General features: G+C 46.5%; 1 pseudogene; it reads right to left on the reverse strand.

The window, feature by feature from the left end:
- Positions 1-4,967: 4,967 nt before the first annotated feature.
- LOC120307450 lies at positions 4,968-12,706 on the reverse strand (annotated as a pseudogene).
- Between the last annotated feature and the right edge of the window lie 2,632 nt (positions 12,707-15,338).

The following is a 15,338-nucleotide window of genomic DNA, read 5'->3' on the forward strand; positions in this document are numbered from 1 at the left end:
TAAACCTTTACTTGTGTGGATCACAACAAATTGTGGCAAGTTCTTAAAGAGATGGGAGTACCAAACCATCTTATTTGTCTCTTGAGAAACCTATATGTGGGTCAAGAAGCAAAAGTGAGAACTGAACATGGAACCACAGATTGGTTCAAAATTGGGAAAGGAATCCGGCAAGGCTGTATTCTGTCGCCCTGCCTATTTAACTTATATGTAGAACACATCATGAGAAAGGCAGAATCAAAAGTTGGAATTAAGATTGCTGGGAGAAATATCAACAACCTAAGATATGCAGATGATACCACTCTAATGGCAGAAAGTGAAGAGGAACTAAAGAACCTCTTGATGCGGGTGAAGAAGGAGAGTGCAAAAGTTGGCTTGAAATTCAATATTAAGAAAACCAAGATCATGACATCCAGCCCTCTCAATTCCTGGCAAATAGATGGGGAAGAAATGGAGGTAGTGACAGATTTTATCTTCCTGGGCTCCAAGATCACCACAGATGGGGACTGCAGCCAAGAAATTAAAAGATGCTTGCTCCTGGGGAGGAAAGCTATGGCAAATCTAGACAGCATACTAAAAAGCAGAGACATCACCCTACCAACAAAAGTATGTATAGTCAAGGCCATGGTTTTCCCAGTTGCACTGTATGGCTGTGAAAGTTGGACCATAAGAAAGGCTGAGCGCAAAAGAATTGAGGCCTTTGAACTATGGTGCTGGAGAAGACTCCTGCGAGTCCCTTGGACTGCAAGGCGTTGAAACCGGTCAGTCCTAGAAGAGATCAACCCCGACTGCTCTTTAGAAGGCCAGATCCTGAAGTTGAAACTCAAGTACTTTGGCCACCTCATGAGAAGGAAGGATTCACTGGAGAAGAGCCTAATGCTGGGAAAGATTGAGGGCAATAGAAGAAGGGGATGACAGAAAATGAGGTGGCTGGATGGAGTCACTGAAGCAGTAGGCATGAGCTTAAATGGACTGCAGAAGATGGTAGAGGACAGGAAGGCCTGGAGGAACATTGTCCATGAGGTCATGATGGATCGGACACGACTTCGCAACTAACAACAACATTAATTATTTTCCCGTTCATGGGACTGTGGTGCTTGACTTTTACAAGACAGATAAATCTCATACATAGCTAGAAAGTCGGAATTTAATCATTGATTTTAATGAGGGAAATGAATAATTCCTGAGGTAAATGTGGCATTCATTCCTTTCTTCTGTATGATAAATAACATATTACCTGTGTAAATAAAGCTTCCCCTGCCACTGGTAGCTGGAGATATTTTTCCTGCCCCTCTCTTTATTTTAATTTAACAAGCTGTTGTTAAGAAAGGCTAAGGATGCTTGCCAGCAGCCAATTTTCCTCTCTACTCTTCTCCATGGCTGATTTAGCAAAACATTCCATAGTATAAACCTTGTCATTCCTACCTTCTCCTGTTGGGCCTGTTGCTGCTAAAGCTGAGTTCAGCTGTCAACTTCAGCCCTGACTAGATTGGACCACCCACGTTACCAGCTTGACAGTTGATTTGGTGCAAAGGGTGATATCATGATTAGGAGAAGGGTGTGTTTCATAGCATGCTAATGCTGCATAAGTGGGGAAGGGATAGAAGCAGTTTAGGATGCCAATTTTGGATTATGTTTTATAAAAAAGTGGTCTTTAAAAATACTGGTAAACATTCTTATTTCTACTGAAAAATGTAAGGCTTGCATAAAACAAAATTCCAAAGAAAATGAAGGATTTTTAAAAGCTATTTTTTACTGAAGCAAATCATTGTTTCAACCCATTTAATGCACTCTGTTTTGATTGTCAGCACCCAGTGTGCTTCTATTTGAGGACTTTTAAATGAAGGTATGAGTATTTGAACCTGCAATTGCTCTTCATCAGTGTGTTCTGTCTCAACTACTCCTTATTTGCTCCTTAATAAACAGTGAGACTGTGTAGCCTTTTTGCTGTGGGAACTGATGATAATGTGCTGGTATACACACTTCTATCACATGCTTTTTATTTTTTTTATTATGCAACTTTTTGAAAAAAGAAATGAGTGCAACAGAATTGATGGATCAACACAACCATAAAATGGAAAAGCATGTAAGAAGATGAAAATCAAAGAGAAGCAGAAATTAACAAAAGCAGCCATTCATTGTAAAGAAGAAAGTCCAATGAAAGATCAGACTAAAAGTAACCAGAAGCAAAAGATAGAAGATACTCTGAATCAATCAGTTTTTCAAGCACTCACCTAAGAAGGAGATGCTGAGTCTGCAAAGCAGAAAAAATGACACTGGAAATCTTAACTACAGTAAATAGGTAGATTCCTGAATAGCAGAGAAGTTACAACACTTACAAGACAGAGTTGTGGTAATTGGTGATAGTACTACAAGAAACCAAAATGAATCTGTTCTAATCAGGCATTGTCCTCTGCAGCCTAGCAGGAACAAAAATGGGAGCAACTTTTTAGATATATTAAATCTAGGGAACATTAGTTCTTTGTGCTAATCTACAGTATATGGGGACCTGATACTTGAATGATTAGTGCACCTGTCCTTGGAGTAGGATTTGAATACAGGTCTGTCATAAGACCATATCCATTTATGATTAATGATAAATTAGTGGGTAGGCCTGGCATATATTACTTACAACTGACTGAACAAGAGTGATGATATTCCTCTCTCAGAAGTTTGCCTGACTTAGTTTCAGGTCCTGCATCAGCCTCAATGCACTGAGAGGGAGTGATTTCATCTTTCAAGAGATCTTTTCTGCAACAATGTTTCTGTTCTTATGATAGGATGCGAGTGCTTATGTGTTGAATTGTCCTATAGAATCAAGCTAGGGAACCCATTGGTGTACTAGCCATCTTGTTGCTTAGCTGGGTTCATCTCTGGCTTCTGGATCTGACTGTTGAACTGATAGTGGAAATTCCATACCTTTGGTATTGGGGGAGTTCCACCTACATGTTAGGGATACCAGATCAAATCAAACGCATGAATTCATGGTCTCCATGGAAATCTCAGGCCCAATACATATAAGCCAGCACTCTTTGAATCTTGCCATTGCTTTGTGATCTGGATGAGAAGGTCATTACCATCAGCCCTTTGCATGGTCAGATCACTTCCTGATTTAGATGCAGCTGATTATATATCCCACCTCTGATACCTCATGAATCTAGATAACTTCCAACAAGTGTTTGGGGAGCAAATGAATTTGTTAAAGGCCTGATTCACTTTTGGCATGATAAGATGACCCAAGCTTTTGACAAACTATCCCTCAAGCAATCTCTGTTGGATCATTCCTGATGGCTCCTTAGTTTACTGATAACCTGTGGGAAATAAAGCAACAGAAGCCCTAATAAGATCAATGATGGAAACATCCAGAAGACAATCTGACCAAGCATGAATATGTAGCCACATTTGGGCCTATTCCATAGTGGTAAGAGAAGCAAAGCACCATTACTTCTCCCCTCTTATTGCATCAGCAATTAATCTTGAGGCTGCAATTACCTATTAGGAAAGACCTACATCAGGGATCTGTGATCAATTAGCACACTATTTTGCTGACATTTAGCTTAGATTTGCTTAAATCTTGGGTAGGGTGCAATCATCATCTTTTTTCATTACCTGGGATATTTTTTGAGCTGTGACCTCTGATGAAGTGGATACGGTGGTCTTGAAGATGCTATTTATGGGCTGGATCCTTGTTCCTCTTGCTTCCTTTGAGCAGCTACTATAGGAGGCAGCTAATGTGATGGATCAGGGACAATGTTAATGCCTCATTGTGAGATAGAAAGCTACCCAAGATCGTGAAGGAATGTTTGGTGTGCTCTCTTTTTAAGAGCCCTTCTTAGATCTGAAAGTATTGGGTTATTGTTTGAACTCATCATTTTAAAGGTCACAAAAATAATATCAATTTCAGCAATGTTCCTCAGTCCCCTAAAAAGGGGGGTTACCGGCTTATGACGCACAGACAGTTTTTTTGAATGTACATGCAACTTTAATGGTAGCAATAATGTGTAGATCAAATAAACCATATAGCAAGGGCCTAAGCTGAATAAGCCACAAAAAAGTATAGGGAGTCCTTGAGTTACGAATGGAATGGAGCCTCTCCATTCCATCTGTAACTTGAAACTCATAGGAGTGAATCTCATACCTTGAATGAGATCACTCCCTGCTTGTTAAAATGCAAGCAGCTTGTTAAGTGAGCATAAGGTATCTCAGGGTGGGGAAGGCCATGGAGAGCCTAGTGATGGAACAGGCCCACAAGGCCTCCCTGACCCACTAAGATACCTCATGCTTCCCCCTCCATTCATGCCACGCCGGACTCACCTTGAAAAGATCTGTCTCATCTCTGCCACAGTTCCTGCTGCCACCTGGAAGTGAGGCTGGGAAACACTTCTGCATGCCTTCAGAGGCTGGATCCAGACACCAGAGGCCTTTTCCAGGCTGCTGCTGCCCAGATCTGAGGCCAGGGATGCTTCGGCAGCCCTCCAGAGGCCCATTTCCAGGCAGCAGCAGCCTGGAAAAGGCCTCCAATGCCCTAATTGGGCATCTGAAGGGCCGCAAAACATCCCCTGTTCTTAGATCCGGGTGGCAGCAGCTTGAAAAAGGCCTCCGGCGCCTGGATCGGGCATCCGGAGAGCCACAGAAGTGTCCCTCAGCCTCAGATTCAGATGGCAGCAACTTGGAAAAGGCCTCCAATGCTCCAATCCAACATCCGGAGGGCCACGGAAGCATTCCCTGGCCTCAGATCTTGGTGGCAGCAGCCTGGAAAAGGCCTCTGGTGTCTGGATCCAGCCTCTGAAGGCATGCAGAAGTGTTTCCCAGCCTCACTTCCAGGTGGCAGCAGGAACTGTGGCAGAGATGAGACAGATCTTTTCAAGGTGAGTCCGGCGTGGCATGAACGGAGGGGGAAGCATGAGGTATCTTAGTGGGTCAGGGAGGCCTTGTGGGCCTGTTCCATCACTAGGTCTATAATGCCCAGATCAGGCATCCAGATGCATGTAGAAGCCTCCCCCGGCTTCAGATCTAGGCACAAGCAGCATAGAAAAGGCCTCCGGCATCTGGATCCAGCCTCCAGAGGCACATGGAAATGACACCCTCTGCAGAGAACAGAGACCTAAAGTACCATGAGATCATGCGAGATCAGTAGTGTGAGAACTTGTGCCACTGATCTAGCATGATCTTGCATTACTTTAGGCCTCCATTCTCTGTGAATGCACCGAAGGACTGGAGCAGCCAAGAAAGCGAAGGATCTTGATCTTCGTACGGTAAGTATTGAAGGCCTAACACCTAGGGCAGTGATGGCGAACCTTTTAGAGACCGAGTGCCCAAACTGCAACCCAAACGCCACTTATTTATCATCAGGTGCTGGGTGGGCATGGCCCAGTGGGTGGGCGTGGCTGCAGTAGTCATGGCAGACTGGGTGAGCGTGGCCGGGATGGGCATGGCCACCTCGATGTTGCTCATGGGGAGGGATGCCTGTGGGGGTTGGGCAGGATTGGGGGAGATCCAGGGGGTCACTGGCAGGTGAGATGGTGGGCAGGAGGCTCATCCTGTGGGGTGAGGCGAGACCAGGCAGGGGGCATGGCAGGGGTGCCATTGCCACAGGGCAAGGCAAGGCAAGGCAAAGCAGGTATCGGAGTGGCTGCTGCCTGATACCATCAGCCCCCGCACACAGCGAGCACATGGGGACCAACTGTGTCCATCAGCAGCCAGAGCCTGCTGGCCCCTTGACTGGCACACTCTGAGGCTCCGCAGTCCACTGCAAATACCAGGCAAGCCCTCCAGCAGCAAGTGGAGTAGGGGAAGGGGGAGCTGGTATACCATTCCTTATCTCTGCCCAGCTTGTTCCACGGCCTATGGCAGCGGCATTGGACGTGATGCGCGAGGTGGCAAATGGCTGGTTTCAGCATGACGTGGCTGTTTGCTACAGGTGGCGGCCATTTGCTGCCTCACACATCACACTCAATGCCACTGCCATGAAGCCACGGACCAAGCCGGGCAGAGGTAAGGAACTGGTATACCGGTTTCTTACCATTGCCCGACTTGTTCCATGGCCTCATGGCAGCAGCATTGCGCAGGAGGCGGCAAACAGCTGGTTTCAGCAGGGTGTGGCTGTTTGCCACCTCATGTCTTGTGCTCAATGCCGTTGCAATGCAGCCCGGCCAAAAGTGGCCGTGGAACAAGTGGGGCAGGTTTCCCCCTCACCTGCTCATTCAGCTACAGCTTTGGTTGCTCTGTATGCAGAGCTATGAAGTTCTCTTCTCTGACAGAAACAGAATGCAGCTGAAAGGCAGGTTAGTAAAAAAATCCTTGAGGGAGGCGAGGGCATCTGAGCAGGAGTGAGCCCGGGAATCTTACCCTGCGCAGCTTCGGCAGGTGTCTGGCAGAGGGAGGGAAGCAACTGATCTATCACTATGCTAGCCCCGCTGCATTGCTTCTCTACCCCATGCACAGGCCCCGCCCCACCCCTCGCGTGGAGCACCCTGCTCCCGCTGCTCCCCCCACCCCCACGCGGCACCTTCTTTCCAGCTCCAATGTGTCACTTCCTCCGCCGCTGTGTGGGACTAAAAATAAAGTTCAATCAATCAGTTCTAACTTTGCAAGATCTTTTTTTTCCCCGCGAGAAGTTGAAATTGATTGAATTATTTTTTTTGCACATGGCGGCAGAGGCCTAAAGCAAAAAGGTTTTATAAAACCCAGCTTAAAAAGCCACTTGCCCAGGGATATTTTGATGTAGATTACTCATGGACAGGACTGAAGGCCTAGGACTGGGGCAATGGCGTGCGTGCCCACAGAGAGGGTTCTGTGTGCCACCTGTGGCACACGTGCCATAGGTTTACCACCACGTACCTAGGGAGACCAGGGGTGGGAATGGAAGGGAGGGAATAACCAGGGTGAATGTTGCAGTGCCATTGCGGTCGCTTGTAAGGGTGAACGACTGCCGTGGTGTGGCAATATTCGTAATTTTGGGATTTGCTTGTAAGCACTGGGGTCGCTTATCACGTAACTTCAAACGTTCGCTAAGGGAACACTTGCAACTCGGGGATTACCTGTATTCTGAGGTAAATTAAACTTGACTTTCTTTCTATTTCTAAATAAGTTTTGAAAAGCATTTACTCAGAGCTAAATTAATTCAAAGTATTAATGATCTGAGAGGCCCAAAACAGAGACACTACTCTAAAACTGGGATTATCCCAAAATGTAAGCTTATCATGAGTAAATTATATCTACAGCCCTGTATTTTCCAAACATGTCCTGCAGTATTAAGTGCAGGTACCGAAACTGTTCAAATGGGAATTCTAACATTTGCCAGTATTTCAGTGGGGCCCAATAATAATTTTCAAGCTGACCTAAAAGAAGACCTAAATCTTGTAATTCCTTATCCCAGGCAAAAGGGGGAAAAAACACAATTGGATAAATGATGAGTGAGAAACATAACAGTGCAAAAGATAAGAGCTAGCTGTAAATTTCACAATACTTTCTTGCCAAAGAAATGGCTAAGAAATAAGTGGTGCTCCACTTTTCCAAAATTACCTGGTGTAATTGTAAGCTTTCTGGATGGTATAGATGCCACATGGTAAGCAGTAGGTGCTACTGTCCTTGATTACAATGTTCAATAAATATTTTGATGAAATGGGGCTATCACCTAATAATTGTTTTGTCAATTTACTGTCTGTGTTTTTAAAGCATGTAAATACATACAGCATAAAACATTGATTTAATTCTCATTGTCAACTATTATTAAAGAAACACTGAAAGTCTATAAATATCTTTTAGCATTTAAAAATATGGCTGAAAATGTAACATAATAAATGAAAAAAATTACAATTATGGATAATTTTAACCATATTGAAACATTTTTGCCTAATAGATTACTACTTTTATCTGCACTGATATTATCATACGGATTGTGGAAGTTTAAACTATTTGTTCCTTCTTAAGATCATATACCTTTTTTCTTTTGTTTTTTGTCCCTTTTAAAGAATATATTTTTTAATTCTTACCATAGCAAACTGCAATTACACCAGTTTCCTTGTTATAATTTTATCTGATATACTAATAGGCACTGTATTTTGCTTTCAGTTGCAGTAATTATTTCTACCTTTCCGCCTCTGCATATAAATTAGCATCTGCAATTTTAATGAAATTGTTTATTGTTTTGTTCATTTTGGGGTAATGCATTTTCATTGAGAAGGGGGAACTTGCTTTTTAATCTCTAAACTACTATATTGAAACTAATGTTTGTGGTGGTTCAGTCTTCTAATAATGTAATATCCTGAAGGCTTAATAAAGGTTTCTAGTTTCATAATCTGTACATTGAGCACTAAAACATACTTTTAATGGCTTGACATGATGCATAAATGTTTTTAATGACCTGTCAACTTGCTTTTCCCTTGCTAACAAGTTGGTTATACTATGTTAAAATCACAAATTAAAAGCACATCTAAATGGATGAGTGATGCTCAATAAAAAATTCCAAAAAGAGTTGTTCATGTGTTCAGCCTTGTGGGGGAAATTTAAAAATAAAAATATATATACTTTTAGTATTATCATATAATCATAGTTTATATTTTATAATTATCATTGTATAATCAATTGCCTGAGTAGATGCTTTGAGTATATAGGGAACATACAAGCCTCAGGTGGAGGAAGGGGGGAGAACAGGAATTACCATGGGGCCCAGTGTGAGTCACCATCTAGGAATTGTTTTTAAGCACCTTTTGGTACCTGGTACCTGTTGAGTCCTTGGCAGGAAGCAGACACGAGAAGCAGTTGAAGTTCTCAGTTTTCTTTATTCTGCGTTCAGCTTACAAGTAGATGGCTTCAGCAGCTCCCAAAACCTCCCAGCTTCTTATATAGACATTTCCCGGGTAAATGCGATACTTTTCCCACGCCAGCACCCGCGCATGCGCACGGCGCTGGCGACAGCCTGTCTGGTCCCGGGCAGCTTTGCACCTGCCCGGGACTGCCTGCAAACGCCCGAGCCGTTTGCAAGGCTCGGGACATAACACCCCTTTCCCCCGGGCTAAAACTACTACCAACATATAAACATTTATTTTATGCAGTGTTCTGCTTCTCAGTGCTCCTATCGTTACCTGGCTTTTGTTTAGCCAGCAATGTTATGTAATCCTCTAAGTATTTAGGAGACTTCTTTGCTCTCTGTGACCTTCTCAGCTCTGGGTTACTAGCATGAGTTCCCTGACTGGAGGGAGATGTGAGCCTGTTCTCCTTATTTTGCCTTGGTGCCTTCCAAGGACTGTGCCCCGCTGCCTGGCCTGCTTGCTCGCCCACCGGGCTCGTCAGGCCAGGGCTTCTGTCACTTTGTGACCTGGTTGACCTGCCTAGCTGTAGACCCTCGGGCCCCTTGAAGTGATAGCCACTGCTGGGCGTCTCTGTTGAACCTCCTAGGTCCATCCAAGACCTGTCAGGAGGCTGACCATTCCCTGAACCCCGTTCTGTGTCCGGGCTTGTGTGGGTTTCTGTACTTTCCCAAAACTCAGTTACTCCCTGATTTGGGCTAGAGGTGTTGTAGTCGGGACTTGGTTCCTCGACCACCTCCCTGTATGTTTGACCCCCTGTAGGATTTGGGGTAAGGTCAGGCCAACCTTGGGGATTGTGTGCCAGCTCTCTTGCGGGGAATGATTTGTTGGGATGCCCCCGGGTATCCTCCGTGACTGGAGTGCTGTGTGATGTGTGTGGAAAGTGAGTATGCCCCCGGGGTGACTCCCTGGCTGGAGTAGGCGTGGATGCCTGGTAATTAGGTAGGCTCATAGAATTCTTGTTCGGAGCTCTCGCGGAACCCTGGGATGGGCCGTTTGTGGCTCCATCAGTGGAGATGGGCAGCAGCTCATGCCCTTCCCTTTGCTCCAAAGGGTCCCCCTCCCCCCCTGGAAAAGACCCAGGAGTCTCATCTGAAAAGTCCCGCCGAGGGCGGAGTTGGTCGATGTGCCGACGCAGGACACGACCGTTGTCCAGGGCTACCTCGTAGGAGAGAGGACCTGTGACCCTGGAAATAGAAGCGGGGACCCATGTATGACCAGGCCCGTAATTGCGAGCCCAAACCGGGGCACCCACAAGTATTTGTCTAGGTGCCCTAGGATGTGAGGTAGATGAAGGCAGTCTGTCCGGATGCAACCGGTCAAGTTTAGTAGTAAGTTGACGCCCCCAACGAAGTTCAGCTGGGCTTCTCCCTGTAGAAGTGGACGGTGTGGTGCGATAAGAAAGGAGAAAGTCAGCCAACCTGTGATGCCAGTCCCCGTAGGTGAGTCTTTTCAATGCGTCCTTTGTGATGCGCACCATACGTTCAGCCATACCGTTGGTGGACGGGTGGAAGGGTGCAGACGTGGCATGACGAATCATGTTTGCCTGTAAGAAAGCTTGGAATTCGGAGGAAGTGAATTGAGGGCCGTTGTCGGACACAATGACATCTGGCAGCCCGTGTGCAGCAAAAATCCCCCTCAGTACCTGAATAGTCTTTGCAGTGGTGGTGGATGAGACAGGTACAACCTCAAGCCATTTCGAATGGCTGTCAACAAGGACCAAGAAGAACTGGCCCTGAAAGGGTCCAGCGTAGTCAATGTGCACCCTAGACCATGGGGACTGTGTTTCCTCCCATCTATGCACGGGAGCTTGGGGCATCTCTGGGCGAGATCGTTGGCACAGGTGGCATGCATGCACCTTAGCCTCAATATCTTTATCTAAACCAGGCCACCACAAGTGGCTGCGCGCAAGAGCCTTCATACGAACAATGCCAGGATGACCCTCGTGGAGGGATTCTAAGACCCTAGTCCTCATTGAGGTGGGAATGACAACTCTGTTTCCCCAAAGCAGACAACCCTGAGAAAGGGACAGCTCGTTCCTTTTGGACCAGAAACTCTGAAACTCAGGACTAGGGCAGTGCTCAGGCCAACCAGACAAAACCCAGGAACGGACACGTGAAAGTGTGTGATCTGTACCTGATTCAGCGGCAACATCCCTGGCACTAAGAGGGAGCTCGGGCAAGGCTTGGATTGATAGAATGTTGACAGCTGGCGCAGGGTCAGCTTCTACTACTGGCAGAGGCAATCTACTGAGGCCATCAGCATGGCCCATTTCTTTTCCAGGCTTGTGGAGTAAAGAAAAATCATATGCAGACAAAAAAATAGACCACCTAAGCATTCTAGGGGAAATGATTTGGGGAGTCTGCTTACGTGTGGTAAACAGTCCCAGCAGAGGCTTATGGTCAGTGAAGACCGTGAAGTGCCTGCCATATAGAAAGTCATGGAATTTTTTAATTCCAGCAACAACAGCCAGAGCCTCCCTGTCTATCTGAGCGTAGTTGCGCTCAGCAGAAGACAATGTTCTGGAGTAATATGCAACAGGAACCTGAGTTCCATCAGACCTGAGGTGGCTCAGGACAGCTCCAACCCCGTAAGGGGACGCATCACAAGCGATGCACACAGGAAGGGACTCGTTGAAATGTGCAAGTACACTGTTAGAAGTGAGCAAAGCCTTGACTTTGTTAAAACAACCCTCATGCGTTTGTGACCACTGCCACACTGCTTGCTTGTCTAGTAGCCTGTGAAGAGGCTCAGCTACACTAGCTTTTTGTGGAAGAAAAGAATTGTAGAAATTCAGGAGGCCCAGGAAGGCCTGAAGTTCGGCCTTGGACTTTGGCCTAGGTGCTTCTAAAATAGCAGTCAGTTTGGATTCAGCAGGGTGAATCCCAGCAGCATCAATTTTGAACCCCAGAAATTCAGTAGAAGGCACCCCAATCTTGCATTTGTCTTTTTTGAGCTTGAGGCCTGATTTCCTGAATCTTAACAGAACAGCTCTTAGCCTTTCAGCTAGAATGTGTGTGGAGTCTCCTGCAATTAAGACATCATCAAAGTAGGGGCAAACCCCCTGGTATGCCCCGCAGTGTGTTTTCCATTACGCTTTGGAAAATCCCAGGAGCGACATTCACTCCAAACTGCAGCCTTTTTACCTTAAAGGCTCCCCTGTGGGTCACAATAGTCTGAGCTATAGCATCATCATCATCAACAGGCAGCTGTTGATACGCTTGAGCTAGGTCAAGCTTTGCAAAAACGCGCCCCCCCTTGAGGGAGGCCAGAATATGACTGACCACAGGAACAGGATAGGCATGTTGCTGCAATGCCTTATTCAGAGTGCATTTGTAGTCAGCACAAATGCGAATGTCCCCATTTGCCTTTAGAGGCGTGACAATGGGGGTCTCCCAAGGACTGGAATCAACAGGTTCTAGGATTCCCTGTTGAATCAGTTTGTCTAACTCAGTGTCAATTTTACTCTTTAAAGCAAAAGGGACCCTTCTTGCTTTAATTCTAATGGGAGTGACAGTGGGGTCTAGCTTTAAGGACACAGGGGGTCCTTTGAATGTGCCCAGCTGGGGGCTGAAAACATCTGCAAATTCTTTGCAGACTTCCTGTAGGTCGAGTGTTTGTAAACTGTTGAGTCCTGTGACGTGTATCCCCAGGGCCTCAAACCAATCGAGTCCTATGAGACTTGTTCGTTCACCCCCTACTACTAATAAGTCTAGTGGACCTTCAAAACTCTTGTATTGCACGTTAAGGGTGGCCTCCCCCTTAACACACACTCTTGAATTTTGAAAATCTGTTAACACAATGTCAGAAGGCCTTAACTTGGCCTGAGTTCCACTACCGGAACAAATCTTCCTAAATGTATGCAAGGAGATAATTGAAAAGGCAGACCCTGTGTCTAGTTCCATAGATAATGGAACCCCTTGTAGCTTCACCTTGAGTGACAGCTTTTTCTTAATGGGCTTGTGTGTGCCTGTCCTAAGGATGCTTCTTCGCGAAGCGCAAAACCCTACCCTATTCTGGCTGGGGAATCTGGTACCTTTCAGGCGCAGTTCTTCCTGAGGTTGTACCTTTCGTTGGCCCAGACACACAGCTGCAATGTGTCCTTGTTTGCCGCATGCCCGGCAGGTAGCGGAGCGGAACTTGCAGTCGGTTCTCCTGTGGCGACCTCCACAGCCGATGCACTTGAGCGGAGCTGAAGAGCTTCCCTTCTGTTTTTCTTCCTTCGTGGGGTGGAGACGGTCGACTTCCTCGTCCGGATCCTCCTCGGAGTTTCTTTGGACGTCTTCCTGGTGCACGGATGCAACCTCTGGACTGTTTCTGATCGGCCGCATGTTCTTGACAGCGCCGCCTGCTGCTTCTTCTGCGGTGACTTCCCTTAAGGCATCTTGGTAGGACAATTCTTCTTTAGCGAAAAGTCTCTGTTGTAGATCTCGATGCCTTAACCCGCACACGAATCGGTCCCTCAGTCGTTCTTCGAGGTCTTTGAACTCGCAGTGCTTGGCGGCCTTCCGTAATGCGGCGATGAATTCTTTGGCCGACTCACCGGGCCATTGATTCCTCTGCTCGAAGGTGTGGCGCCATGCGATGACGGACATCTTGGGGTGGAAGTGCTCCTTCAGTAGCTTCTTCAGATCTGCGTAGCTGACAGACTCTACTGGAACAGGTGCTGCAAGGTTTTCTGCGATGTCGAAGGCGTCTTGACCGCAAACACAAAGCAGGGTGGCAGCCTTCAAGCTCTCTTCCCTCACTTGGTTTGCCTTGAAGTAGTTCTCCACCCTGGCTACGTATGACTCCCACCGCTCTGGATGTGAGACGTCGAATTCCGAAAGCCTTCCGATTTTCGCCATCTTCAGGAGACGGGTCTATCAGCCAGCCTACCCCCGAATGCGCACTGGATTGGCGGGTAGCTGCCGAGTCGACGCCGTTCCGCCGCTCAGGACTCACTTGGGTAAGCTTACACTTCTTCCTTTCCAGGCGGTGTAAGGCAATCCCATCCTCGTCGCCAGTGTTGAGTCCTTGGCGGGAAGCAGACACGAGAAGCAGTTGAAGTTCTCAGTTTTCTTTATTCTGCGTTCAGCTTACAAGTAGATGGCTTCAGCAGCTCCCAAAACCTCCCAGCTTCTTATATAGACATTTCCCGGGTAAATGCGATACTTTTCCCGCGCCAGCATCCGCGCATGCGCACAGCGCTGGCGACAGCCTGTCTGGTCCCGGGCAGCTTTGCACCTGCCCGGGACTGCCTGCAAACGCCTGAGCCGTTTGCAAGGCTCGGGACATAAGAGTACCCCTACTGGAATGTATTCTGTTTAGGCGCTTTTGATAGATTGTAACCTCCAAAGCCTAAGCCAATGGGGCCATGGGAGAGGGAATGGGGCATCGCGATAGGATGTATAATAATATGTGATTTTGGAATTTGGGGTGTGGTTCAGTGCTTGGCTACATTGCATTGCCTTCCTGAATCCACCATGCTTTGCAAACCATTATTTTTTTTAGACTTTGTTGTGAAGTCTAATAAACTTCTTTTCTATTTGTAACTCAGAGTGGGTTTCAATTTGTGACTATTTTTGTGTCTAACAATTTTGGTGCCGAAACCCGGGACTCAATGGGATTTTGTTTGGGACTCCCTAGCTTGGAGGACAATGTGGAAGGCATGCCCTGTCGAGTTCGACAGTCCAGCTTCGAACTCCAGGAGTGGTGGGTGCTGAACGAACCCTAGATCCCTACGAACCTAAATAGAAGTTGCAAATAGAAACGAAGGGTGAGGGAACCAGGAATAGAGATAGCCGGCCTCAGGAAAAATCGGGTAACTTTGTGCATGAACCTAGGTGAGTAAAATCTGGGGTGGCCAGATACAAAAAACCACTTAGGCGGTTGGGGGAGGACTGTTTGAATCTGAGATCTGTGAGAGGAGTACATTAGACGTCCCAAGTACCACAGGGGGTAGCAAGATGGTGTGGGAGCTGACCCTTTAGTTTTTGCCATACCCTCATGAGAGGATTGGTGGAGAAAAAGGGAGAAGCAGGAGCTTGGTGAAGCAAAAGGTGGTCTCATTAGGTTGGTAAGGATAAGATAACAGTACGGTAAACCAGTATGGGCAATTCTCGGAGTGTTCCCAAAAGGAAATGTGTGAAGAAAATTAGGAAGAATCCTAGGTTGAGCATAGATACAGGGAGTCCTTTAGGACTCCTATTAAGTAATTGGGGTAAGTCGCCTTATAATAAGATAATTGATAGATTAAATTTGACTAAAGAAGATATGGTGAATTTGTGTTGCTTTGTTTGGTGGGAGGAATTGGAACCTGGCCCCAACAACAGCCAGAGAAGGAGGAAAGTGTATGTTCAGAGGGATACAGAGAGAGTAAGGCAGAAAAGTAAGATGATGGTAGCAACAGTACAGCAAGTGATGAAGCAGGAAAAACCTCCTAGAAGAGAGTTTGGGGATAAGCAGAGTCCCTTTGAGACAAGATATAGGAGGGGTGAAAGGAACCAGTATGTTAATGGGAGTAGAGGAAGGGGATTTGGGGAATTTCAA

Source organism: Crotalus tigris, unplaced genomic scaffold (assembly GCF_016545835.1).
Source record: "Crotalus tigris isolate CLP2741 ecotype Arizona unplaced genomic scaffold, ASM1654583v1 scf7180000017782.1332974, whole genome shotgun sequence".
In the NCBI taxonomy this organism is placed as follows: Eukaryota; Metazoa; Chordata; class Lepidosauria; order Squamata; family Viperidae; genus Crotalus; species Crotalus tigris.